Source organism: Haliotis cracherodii, unplaced genomic scaffold (assembly GCF_022045235.1).
Source record: "Haliotis cracherodii isolate W230 unplaced genomic scaffold, xgHalCrac1.p SCAF_1, whole genome shotgun sequence".
NCBI classification, from domain to species: domain Eukaryota; kingdom Metazoa; phylum Mollusca; class Gastropoda; order Lepetellida; family Haliotidae; genus Haliotis; species Haliotis cracherodii.
In genome coordinates, this window is record NW_027266264.1 from 44,527,495 (window position 1) to 44,540,401 (window position 12,907).

General features: G+C 40.6%; 1 protein-coding gene across 2 annotated transcripts in view; it reads right to left on the bottom strand.

Moving 5' to 3' along the window:
- Positions 1-12,907, bottom strand: part of LOC139478191 (myotubularin-related protein 9-like) — a 247,404-nt gene that overhangs the window by 183,558 nt on the left and 50,939 nt on the right. The gene's annotated exons all lie outside the window — the stretch shown is intronic.

Genomic DNA, 12,907 nt, shown 5'->3' on the forward strand with positions numbered 1-12,907 from the left:
AATATTTATACAGTGGTCCCTCGACTTAACGCTCCTCGATGTACCGCTACTCCGGATGCACCGCGGGGTAAACCATGGCTCCCAAAAATGCATGAAGAATTTTCCCCTAAAAGCGCGTTAAAGCGGGTTAAAGCAAATAAAGTTACAAATAAACTGATGAAATTTAATTCCAAGTCGATGTACACGTGTGTGTATTTGTAAAACAATTACGTTCATTTTATCCGGCTGAATGTGATCGAAACCATTCTGCCTTTTGTTCCTGGTGAAAAAAACATATCGTACACAGATCTGGCATTAAACTCACATAAAATCAAATCACAGCAACAACAAACATAAGCCGCATTGTTTCATTTAATACTCATCTCAGCTTGTTGTGATTGGTAAGACAACATGTGAGATGTCTTCGAACTTCTAACCGGCCGCGTGTAATGCAATAACAACAATCGAAACAATGGCTTCCGGTATATTTAATCCGGACTTGAGTAACCGTGAGAGACCTATAAAAAACATTGGAACTTCATTGTTTAAATAGCGTTATTACGAAGGGTATAAAATAAATCTTAGTTCATTAGTCAAACTGTCCCAAGATTATCATTATTAACAGAACTAAATATATCTCTTATACACTCAAATCTACGTTTGTGTTTGATTTTTATAAATCGCTCAAATGACCGTGTAGTTACGCACGTCATGTCAATGTACATTGTGCATAAAGTGCATACAGAGAGCCGGCCGTGTCCGGGTTTTTCATAACTTTGACACGTCATTATTTATTAACCAATCACAGCCTTGGTTGCACATTAGTTTCGTTACAAGGCTGGTTTGGCTTTGTAATGTACTGTCATCGATCGATAATGTGAGTAGGTCGGCGATCGGACCAATTTTCTCCCGAAAAACTTAAAATATAACAACATTTATTTAGATTCTACATGTTTAACATCCAGTCTTAAAATAATACAGACTACTTTGATTAATTTACACAAAGTATTTTTATTTTTTTACGCATGCAGTTTGAATCATCGTCCACGATCAGTGTTACATAGATCTACATGTCCCATGCCACTGTGAAATAATTGCGCCACTGTTCCATTCACTACCATCATTACGTAATGTGAACCTCAGCAAGGAATATCTGTACACCGCTCTTTCCTACACCGCGGGGTCAGTTTCTTGGACCCCGATGACAGCGGTATATCGAGGGATCACTGTATTTATTACTTACTAAATGTCAGGTGACCTTGGCTATATAAGCCTTGGTCCAAAGAATGAAAAAAAGAAAGGTCTTACCCTAAGCCTAGCTAGGGTTAGGCTGGGTGCTCCAGGGCACCTAGACCACTACCACTGTGTGCTGACCTGGCATAGTGTCTTTTGTATGTATATATCTACATGTATAAAGTAAAACTGTATACACCGCAAGCCATCATCTCCAAATTGTCACTTCCCACTGAGAACCATACGTCGGCCCCTTGCATATACGAGTATGCAAATCATTCATTAATCAACTTTGGACCGCCATGCGTTGTTAACCGCATAAAGAAGTCTGCAGTGGTGTTGGACAGACTGCTATCAGGATTGATATGTCTAAAGAGGGAAAAAATGTATTAAAATTTGAACATTATTGCAATCAAATGCCAGTACCGTACGTACGTTATGCTGACTTCGAAGTGCTTATAGAAAACCTATAGAAAATACCGGACACAATACTGAATGTAGTTTTACGTACAAAACTCAAGAATATTTTCCTTGTGGGTTTGGATATATACTTGTAAGGTATGATGGGAAAACAAACACTCCCGTGATTTACAGAGGTCCCGATGCAGCGGGAAAGTTCCTAGAATATCTACAGAAAGAAGAGAGAATAATCAGGGAAAATTTATCGCGTAAGAAACCCATGTGTATGACGAAGGATGATTGGAGGGCCCATAAGAAGTCGACGAGTTGTCATGTTTGTAATAAACCCCTGAAGGGAGATTCTGTAAGATATCATTGTCACGTCACGGGTAATTATCGGGGAGCCGCGCATAACAAGTGTAACTTGAAACTAAAAATGAATTCTCAAACAATACCCATCCCCGTTGTGTTTCACAACCTTAGAGGATATGATTAACATCTCATTATGCAAGCTATCTCAAAGACTGATGGTGGCTTAACATACATTCCTAATAATATGGAAATATACATATCATTCTCGTTGACTAAAACTATACATTATACGGACAAGGATGGGAAAGAAAGAATAAAGCAAAGTAATGGGCTTAGATTCATAGACTCCATACAGTTTCTGTTATCTTTCCTGGACAATTTAGCTATTGCGAACAATCCCGATGACTTTGCAAGAACAAATCAATATACTGATCGGTTAACACGGCATTTGTTGCTAAGAAAAGGTGTATATCCTTACAAATATATGGATGATTGGTCAAGATTCGACAAACTAAATTACCACCCCTTGAATCAGTCTATAGTAACTTAACAGAATCTAAAATAACCGATGCCGATTATGAACACGCTCTGACGGTCTGAGAAAAATTAGGTTGTAAGGATTAAGGTGATTATCACGATCTGTACTTAAAAAACGATGTACTGTTACTCGCCGATATATTCGAGATATTTAGATAGACATGTTTAAAACAATACGGCTTGGACCCGGCATGGTACTATTCCAGTCCTGGACTATCGTGGGATGCATTGTTGAAGAAGACCGGTGTAGAAAAAAAACTACTCACCGATTACGATTTGCACTTGTTTATTGAGAAAGGATTAAGGGGTGGTATATCGATGACGGCAAAATGGTATTCCAAGGCTAATAATAAATTGGTGGAAGGATATTATCCGAGTAAACCCGATACACACATATTATATCTCGACGCCAACAATTTGTACGGTTGGGCTATGAGTCAACCTTTACCAACAGGTGGTTTTGAGTGGGTGAATGATATCGATGTGAATGATATCCCCACAGATTCCGATAAAGGGTACATACTAGAAGTTGACTTGGAATATCCAAATTCGTTGCACAAAGACCATAACAGTTATCTGCTAGCTCCCGAAAGATTAATGGTGAATAAAGATTTGATGGGTAACACTATGTTAGCTACCGTAGAAAAACTTGTACCAAATTTGATGGATAAGACAAAATATATAGTTCACTACAGAAATATCCAGTTATATCTATTGTTAGGCATGAAACTAAAGAAAATACACAGCGTTCTAAAGTTTGATCAAAGCCCTTGGATGGAGCCCTACATAAGACTGAACACAGATTTAAGAAAAATGGCTCCAAGCGATTTCGAAAAGAACCTATATAAGCTCATGAATAACTCAGTATTTGGTAAAACTATGGAGAATCTAAGGAAGCGTGTTGATGTTAAATTAGTCAGGTCTAATGAGGAAGAAAGACTCAGGAAACTTATAGCAAGTCCAGCTTTTAACAGAAGGAAGATATTCGATGAAGACTTAGCAGCGCTGCATATGCAGAAAAGTAATATAAAATTCCACAGACCGGTGTACGTTGGTATGAGTATACTTGACTGGTCAAAACACTTAATGTATGACTTTTATTACAACGAACTTAAGAAGCAGTACGGCGATAGATGCGAGGTGTTATATACCAACACAGATTCTTTGTTGATGGAAATACAAACCGAGGATGTGTATAAAGATATGGCAGAAAAATTAGATATGTACGACACAAGTGATTACCCAAAAGATAATCCACTGCACAGTGTAGTAAATAAAAAGGTGTTAGGTAAGATGAAGATGAATGTGCTGGGACTCCTATAGCGGAGTATGTGGGATTAAGACCTAAGATGTATTCTATAAAGAAGTCCGATAATGGAGAGATAAGAAAAGCTAAAGGCGTTAAGAAGTATGTGGTAAAAAAGCATATCAAACACGAACAGTATAAAGAAGCATTATTCAACGGTAGAACATTCAAACACTTTAAGAAGTTTAAGAATTGTACACTTTAAGAATGAACAAGACTTCATTATCCCCCTTAGATACAAAGAGATGGATTGATAAGGATGGTGTAACTACCTATGCTTATGGTTATGGCGGTAATACTGTATCGTTGGGAACTATGAGCAACTCTTCTCATACAAATGCCCTGCCCGATCCATCTTTAAGATAATAAAGAATAGGCTCTCCTTCTTTCGTAACCAACCGACTAATGTTATATATCTTAAGGGGCCAAATCGGATCGGTTGCGCGACGTAGACCTCGTTCGAGTTCTCCGGACTGGTATAAATATCTTACGCTTACTCTATCCGGAAGTTTTTGTTCTTTGCCTCTCCTCGGTGCTGAAGATTCGGAAGTCACAGATTTCATTTAAATCGCATCGGATGGTTTCTTCCCGATTAATCTCGTTACTTCATTATTCAGCGCTGATACAACAGCTGATAATCATGTCACCCATTCGGCTGATCGTAATCGTTCCGATTTCATTTCGATCCCATACTGATATCCAAACAATCTTTTGACAATAGCTTGACTACGGTGGGCCTCTTTTTCAGCACGCCTGATTTCGACATTGTGCTTTGTTAACAGTTTAGTTACTGATCCCATACACTCGCGACCAGGTATATACTTGAAATAACTTGGGCTATTTTAGTGGTCCGCGTTTATATATGCAGCTCAGTGCATTAACTACTTCTGTTGAATCTTTCGAGGTTAATGGCTCAGCCTCCTTGTAGCGACTAGCCACATCCACTATGGTTAAAGCGTGTTTATACGTTTTGCATCTTACCTTATCGTGGGGAAGAAACAAGAGGTCAGCCTGATGAACTTCATTCGTTGTAAATATATCAAACTTCTTACTAGGGATATAATGCGGTGCCGGTAAGTATATTTGCCACATCGCCTGTTTCTTTAACCAATCCTTGGCCACATCTTTAGATACCTTAGCCGCAGTGGCTAATTTTTGTATTGCTCCTATACCTTTCCAATATCCTCGTGGGCTATAGTAGATTATACTTATCCTGACTCATACTTATTGCTTATCTCTCTCTCTTCTAAATAGGAAGTGGAAACTTCCTGTGCTGTTCCCAAAGAACAGAGAAAACAGCTCACCCAAATGCACCCTTATTCCGCGCATGCGCACCGGAACCATGTGACCAAGCCCAGTAACTTATCACTCTCTCTATTTCCTACTTAATGGTCTGAACACATCAGTGGAAAGAGGGAAAACCCGGGAGGGTACTAATTTGTATGAGTCAGGATAAGTATAAATGATATTTTTACTCTAAAAAATACATATTTTATCTTATCCTGACTCATACTTATTGCTTGAATCTCACAGTAGGTGGTGGGTTCCACCTGTATGTGTGATTAACGTCAATCTGTTCTATAAACCCCATAGGAACGTTGTTAATCTTCTGTGTAAATTCTTTATGGGGGACCACCTTCCTTTTTTGTGAGCAGCAAAATGGAAGTAATCATATAGATTTGTGGATTTATAAGGTTTCTAAGATTAAAATCTTGTTCACCTTAAAAGATTAAAGTGTTAAGAGAAGAGCAATATTCTTAACACAATCATTTCTCACTCATGTGCTGAATTACATAGTAAAACAGGGGGCATGGACTCTCAGTCGTTGGTTATGGAACAGTAACCTGACGTCAACAAGTCTACATGATATTGGGTGAGTGTGATCTTCTAATGTCGTCTGGTAGGATTCGTGAGTTGTTGTGCCACAACTAATGGTCCTAATTGGTGAATACCAGCTAAGTCTTCTGTAGCAAGGTCTCTGAGGTAGTGATTGGCGAAAACTGTATCTGATTTGCAGAAACAGCCTTCCATAATAGTTGTTATGGAGCAGTTGCCGTGAAGTGCCTAAGTTGAGGCTACGGCTCTTACTTCATGAGGGTTGGAGGCTGAAGGGGGTTCCAATCCCACTGCTCTGTATGCTCTGAGAATAACAGCTCTCATCCAAAATGAGATAGTTGTTCTGGATACCTCTGTGTGTGTATTCCTTAATAAAGGGATAAATAGTCTCTTGAAACCTTGTCTTCCAGGTTTAGACTTTTGTAGGTAAAATCCTATGGCTCTGACTGGGCATAGTGATAAATCCTCTGTATCCTCTGCACCAAGCACGGAGGAAAGAGCTGGAACGTGGAGTTGTCTGTCTGGTTGGCCTGGTAACTGGTTCTTTGCAATAAAGTCCCATCTTAAGCCAAGGTGCGCTGATGAGTTGTTACCACTGTCAAATGTGATGCGATTGAAGTCTATCGCGTGGATTTCAGACATTCTGGCTGCCGTAGCTAATGCCAGAAGAAATAGGGTTTTCTGCATCAGGTGTTCAAAGTCAGCCTGTTGGAGCGATTCGTATGCATCACTGGTTAGGTGTTGAAGCACTATATTAAGGTCCCATGCTGGGGCTCTAAATCTTTTCTGTTGATCGTCAAGTCTGAAGGATCTGAGTAGGGCTATCATCTCGGGAACTTTAGTAAGTTTTATCCTGTTAGCCATTGTCAGTACAGAACTGATAGCTGTCAAATAAGTGCCCAGTGTCAAACCTTTAAGATTCCTTGTACTTCGTAAGTGACATAGGTAATCTGCTACTTGTGGTATAGTAGCTTTGGCTGCAGAAAAACCCTTGGATGTTGCAAACTGGTGAAAACTTTTCCAGAGTTTCCTCGTTGATCTACGAGTGAGTGAGTGAGTGAGTGAGTGAGTGAGTGAGTGAGTGAATATGGTTTTACAACGCTTTAAGCAATATTCCAGCAATATCACGGCGGGGGAAACCAGAAATGGGCTTCACACATTGTACCCATGTCGGGAATCGAACCCGGGTCTTCGGCGTGACGAGCGAACGCTTTAACCACTAGGCTACCCATTTAGTCCCTCCCATGATATTGTCAGAGCATAGACTGACCAAGCTAGTTGGTCTGGCATTGGTGATACAAATGTTGTTATTCTGATCGTTGAATCTGGTTGCGAATAGGTCTATCAGTGGGCAACCTTTTCTTTTATTGCCAGTTGGAATGCTTCTGGGTGTACCTTCCATTCTTGTCAGTGATGGTTTGGCTGGTCTGGATAAGGCGTCTGCTAAGACATTTGCCACTGCTGGTATATGTCTTGCCTTTATTGTTAAGTTAAGATTGTCTACTAGCTCGTAAAGTTGAAATGTCAACTTCAGGAGGGTCTCTGATTTCGTCGTGCCTCGAAGGTTTATATTGTATGCCACAGTTGAATTGTCTGTTCTGATCATCAGACATTGGTTTCTTAACTGTGGGGCCCAGTGAAATATTGCACAGATTACTGCCTCGTATTCCAGATAATTGATGCGGTAGAGCTTTTCTGCTTCTAACCATAGGCCTGCTGTTACTTCTCCGTTGAAGTGAGCTCCGGAGTTCCTGCGCAAACATTTGATGTCACTGTCCACCATAAGAGGTGTTTCCTCAATGTTTGTGGTAGTTGCAGTTTTAAATCCTGGTACTCTAGGTATGGATTTAGAAATCTCTGAATAGGGCGTAAGTATAGTCTGCCTAGAATGTCAACAATTCATCCAAAATCTTGCCAATCTTCCGCCTACTGGGGAATGCTGTACATGAACGGCTAGGGGGGGGGGGGGGGAGTTCCCAGTCATTCAACAGCCCATCTTCGCCGGTTATTGCGGGATCCCAATGATCAGCGGACGCGGTCGCGACCGGCATCACGTGACGTGTCATGTGACTTGAAAAAAACAGATGATTTCCCACCTCTGTAGTTGTAGGAGCATTTCTCTTTAGTTTTTTGAATGCCTGTGAAACGGCTTTTGAATTGGCTTTTCTGCATGGATTGACGATACATAGAATTCATAGTCTGAACTGACTTGATTATCATATGATCTTTGGATTCTTGAAGCACTTCTTTGTTGATTTTACGTATGTTACCATTAAAAATGGTTGAGGCCTCCCAGTGTTGTCTTAATTATTCTTCGGTATACATATCTGACAATCAGAATTATTTATAAGACCTTGTCGCCGTAGTAGTGTTAAACCTGCCGACACTGAACTCATATGATCAGTAATAATTTCTTGATTTTTCTTTTGATTGACGAGAGCTGAAAGTAGTATTCTTTCACGGCCGTTCTGAGGCTCTTTTAATTCATGGATCATAGCTTCATTCATAGCTAGTCCAAAGAATGCATGTCTTGTAGTCGTATCAAGTTGTGCAATTTTCTTATCCTCAATGCGATAAGATTTACTTTTTGAGTCTGACATGAGTGAGTAATCCTCATCAATCATCATCAGAAATTGCGACATAGCGTGCATGGGGAATTTCTTAGAATGAAAGCTCGGTGTTGGAAGTCTTTGTAATTTCGTGGCTTTCGCAAAAGAAACATTAAGATTCTCTGCAATGTTGGAGATTGGTTTTATTGTTGGGATGGTTAGTGTGTCTATATCGTCCCCTTTGATACAGTATGTATCAGTGGGAGAAGAATTTCTTGACGGTGATGATATCTGTAGTCTATCTGTAATCCACGCCATTAATTCATGATCCTCATAAATTGAAGGGTAATTTTCCCCTGATGTGTCCTCATTTTGAGGGGGCTCGAACACATCCTCCTATCGCAGAAGATTTGGAGCCATAAATGAAGGCTGTGACTTCTGCGAGCTATTGTGTGAAGAGGTAGTCGACTGCGTGCCAGGTTGTTTACACATTTGTTGTTGCATAGCCATTACGACTTGTTGTGTGATATTTGGTATCATATCTGTATTAATAGCAGGCATTGGCAAAGTACCTTGTGTAAAAAAGGAAGGCTGCGTGAAGGTAGTTGGCAGTGTAAACGTTGAAGGCTGCACGAAGGCAGAAGCCTGCACGAACGCTGGCATCTGTGTAAAGTCTTGTTGATTAATAAGCTGTGCGGAGGCTAACGCCTGCGCGAAGGTAGGGGATTGCGTAAATGTTGTGTTGGGCTGCGCGAAGGCCGGTATCTGCGTGAAGGTCTGAGGCTGATTGAGGTTTGTATCGGTTGTATTTGTAGCCTGATTGGATGACAATGCGGGCTGCGTGAACTTCTGGGGTTGTGCGGACGTAATTGGCTTTCTTCTGGCTAGAAGAAACATCTGGTTTCCTTGAAACCCCCTTCGTGACTAATGATGAAGTCCGTGGATTTGTAGAGGTAATAACCTCTGCAAATACATGTTCTCTCCTAGGGGAAGACGGCTTCAATGTAGATGATGCAGTGCTCTTTTCCTTAGCTAGTTGTTGTAGATTAATAGCCTGACTGAAGATTTCAGTAGGTTTATTCTTAGACCCTCTAGACTTCTTACTAGTAAACGAGGAAGTAAGATGGGGGGGTGACTGCATCATCTTCAGCGGGAGTAATTTGAATAATATCAAATTCAAATTCAAATTCTCTCACTTCCTCTGATGAAGGGCAGGGCGTAGATTCTTGCCTCTTCTTACCTTTAGTCATCTCCGTGGATGATAACGAGCGTGATGACTCACGTCGTTTCCGATCCATCTTTTCCTCTGCACTGCAAAAAAGATAATTACTAAATTCTTCCTTCCCCAAGGGGGCACAGAATTTACATCTTTCCTCTGCAGTGCAGTTCTGTACTGTGCAGCAGGTACAGGTTGGATGCGGGTCCGAATCTGAAACACGTAATTTGCATAGGTTACATGTTTTCATAACTCTGATAGGGGCTGCATTTAAGTCTAATGATAAATATATAAAATAATCGTTAGATATGATGTATAGACTACTACAGAAGATAATCCAAGCAAAAAATTTTGTTAATTTTTATGGAAAGCTTGGATGCACAGAAAAAAAATTCCAGCTGCCAAGATGGCGCAAAAAAGAGAGAGTGAAGAGTTACTGGGCTTGGTCACATGGTTCCGGTGCTCATGCGCGGAATAAGGGTGCGTTTGGGTGAGCTGTTTTCTCTGTTCTTTGGGAACAGCACAGGAAGTTTCCACTACCTATTAGGAAGAGAGAGAGATAAGCAATAAGTATGAGTCAGGATAAGATAAAATTTATTCATTATTAATTAATATTAATGATTCTTTTAATACGAATCATGACGATCATTGAATCGCATCATCGTTTTGACATAAAAAAATTCCCCTGTAGTAGCAGTATAGGTATATAAATCTGGCTCCAGTGGAATTGGTCCAGAATCCCCATTACCTATACTACTCCCTTGCACAAAAGTACATCCTCAGACACTGTACTGGGCAGATGTATTTACCGGTGGGGAAGAAGAAAATAGTTGTGCCCCGGGGGATATGATCCGTCTTGGAGGTTTTCAGGTTCAAGGTGCAGCTTTGTTAGTGCAAATCCAAGTCTTGCCCGCAAATTGATTTCTGGTTCAAAATCTGCTACACAGGTAAATTCTTCGCACCTTAGAAATTTGAAGAATGCAATGACACAGATTGTTTCCATGGTTAGGTTGTTGAAGGCACCAAATACTCCTGACCTCAGCAGTTTAACAAGGTCATACATGATACTATAGGTGATTGGTAATGGAGTTTTGAAAGGAAGAGACTGAAGATGTTTGTATCCTTGGAGTAGGATCTGTAAGCTGTTCATAGAACCCTGGTGGACAAGGTCAAAGATGGTTATGGACGCCAGCTTACAGGTAAGTGAAATGAATCCCGGCCAGGTAGGTCTTGAAAGTGTCATTCTTGACTCGTAGGTTGACAGTATTATGCTACAAAAAAGCGTAAGAGGCTTTTGTTGACCGGAGGCATTTGTTGACTGTATGTGACGGTATTGAAGATGTTTTTCAGGAAAATTCAGGCAGCATTGAAATCCTGTGGCATATGTCTTGTGTGTCCAGGGACTGATGGCGGTGCTCCCTAACTTGTGTAGGTGGACATTCAGGGCTGCATTACCTCTGAACTGACTGGGCACTGGGTTGGTAAAGATTCTGCTGATGGGGCCAAGGCTTGGAACCGTGTCATCTGTAAACGGGAGAGTGAATCAGCAATGTTATTTAGTTTCCCAGGTACATGTTGAGCTCTTACCAGAAAATTACATTTAGCTGCGTCAAAGTGAGGGTTCGCGTGAAACACATGATTGAAGGACATTAAGAACAACCCATGTTAATAACATGCATGGTTGACTGATTGTCACAGAGGAACTTAACACGTTTAGCAGTCCAATGTCTCCCCCACTGAATGGCTGCAACAACTGGGTACAACTCCAAGAATGTTATCAAGGGTTTCTTGGGCACTTGCTTGACAGCGGTGTTAGAACCTACACTGAAACGTCGCTCCTAATTGTAATAAAGAAGTTGTTCATCCATATATCTTATGCTAACTTGGTTTCTTGGGCAGTTTCTAGACTTGACCAACACTGTGAAAACCAAACTCACACTTGCTGCTGCATCAGTGAATAGTTGAATGTCTGAGGACGTGGTGAGGTTGTCTTCATGGAATAATAATAATAATAATAATAATAATAATAATAATAATAATAATAATTTACGTTCTGGGTGGGTTTGACTAGGCAGCACTTCCTGGGAGAAGTCCCATTTGCTGTCTAGGCTGCGTGTAGGTGGCAAGGGTCCTCAGCTGATGATAAGCTAAACCAGCCTGACTGCGCAAGGGTCACCCAAACCCTCTTTGCTGTATTTTTTATTTTAATCTGTAAATAATAATAAGAAGAATGATAATAATGATAACAGTGATGATAATAATAATTATGATGATGATGATGATCGATGATGATAATAATAATTATAATAATGTGCACTTATAATGCGCAAGAGTTCATGCTCAAAGCGCTACATTCAAATGTCACTCTGGAAAGCTTTTTTTAACAAATGTGTCTTTAGGTTTGCTTTGAATGTCTGAAATGTTGAGGAAAGTCTAATCTCAAGTGACACACTTGTCAATAATCCTTGACTCAACCGGAAGCCAGTGTAGATGCTTGAGGACAGGAGTGATGTGTGACATACATGATATCCTTGTCACAATCCTGGCTGCCATGTTCTGCACTAACTGGATACAGTCTAGTGCTTGCTTTGAAACCCCCCACAACAAGCTGTTTCCATAGTCTAGCCGAGACAACACCAAAGACTGAATCAGGTTCTTAGTCGCTCCTGTGGTGATGTGGTTCCTCATCTGACCAATGCATCTTAAGTGAAAGTAGCATGATCTGCAAAGCTGGTTAACTTGGGAATCAAAGGTAAGGTTTGAGTCAATGATTATACCTAGACTTTTCACTTTGTCCATGAAGTCAATCTGCGATTGTCCGATGATAATGGTTGTCTCTGCTGCACTGCAAAGTTGATGTTTCGTTTCAGCTAGTAGGGCTTCGGTTTTGTCGTCATTTAACTTAAGCCTCCTTGAAGACATCCACGACTTAATGTCAATTGAGCACTCAGTGATGTACCCCAGTGAAACTGATGTTTCTGTTGCTTTAAATGAATTGAGCAGTTGTGTGTCGTCTGCAAATGACTGCTGGTTCAGTCCATGATTCTGTACCACCATTTGTAGACTGTTTGTATACAGTAAAAACAACAGCGGACCTGGCACTGATCCTTGGGGAACCCCACACTCCATGTAGAAAGTATCGGACTTTTGCTTGTCAATGATGACTGCTTGACCTGTACCTGACAGATAGGACCTAATCAGCCTTAAAGCTGCACCACCAATATGAAAATCATGAGCCATTTCTTCATTCAATCGTGCATGGTCAACCCTATCGAACGCAGCCGATAAGTCCAAAAAAACAAGGGCAGCAACATTTCCACTGTCTACAGCACTTCTGAGGTAATCAAGGATATACAACATCACTGTTTCGGTGCTGTGATTAGCATGATATGTGGACTGAAAGTCGCTGAGTGAAGAGTTGTCAGTCAAGTGTGATTTTCTCAATCAGTTTAGAAACAAAATGATAAGTTTGACACTGGTCTGAAGTGTTTCAAATGATTAGGATCCAAATCACTTTTGTTGAGGAGTGGTTTGATGACA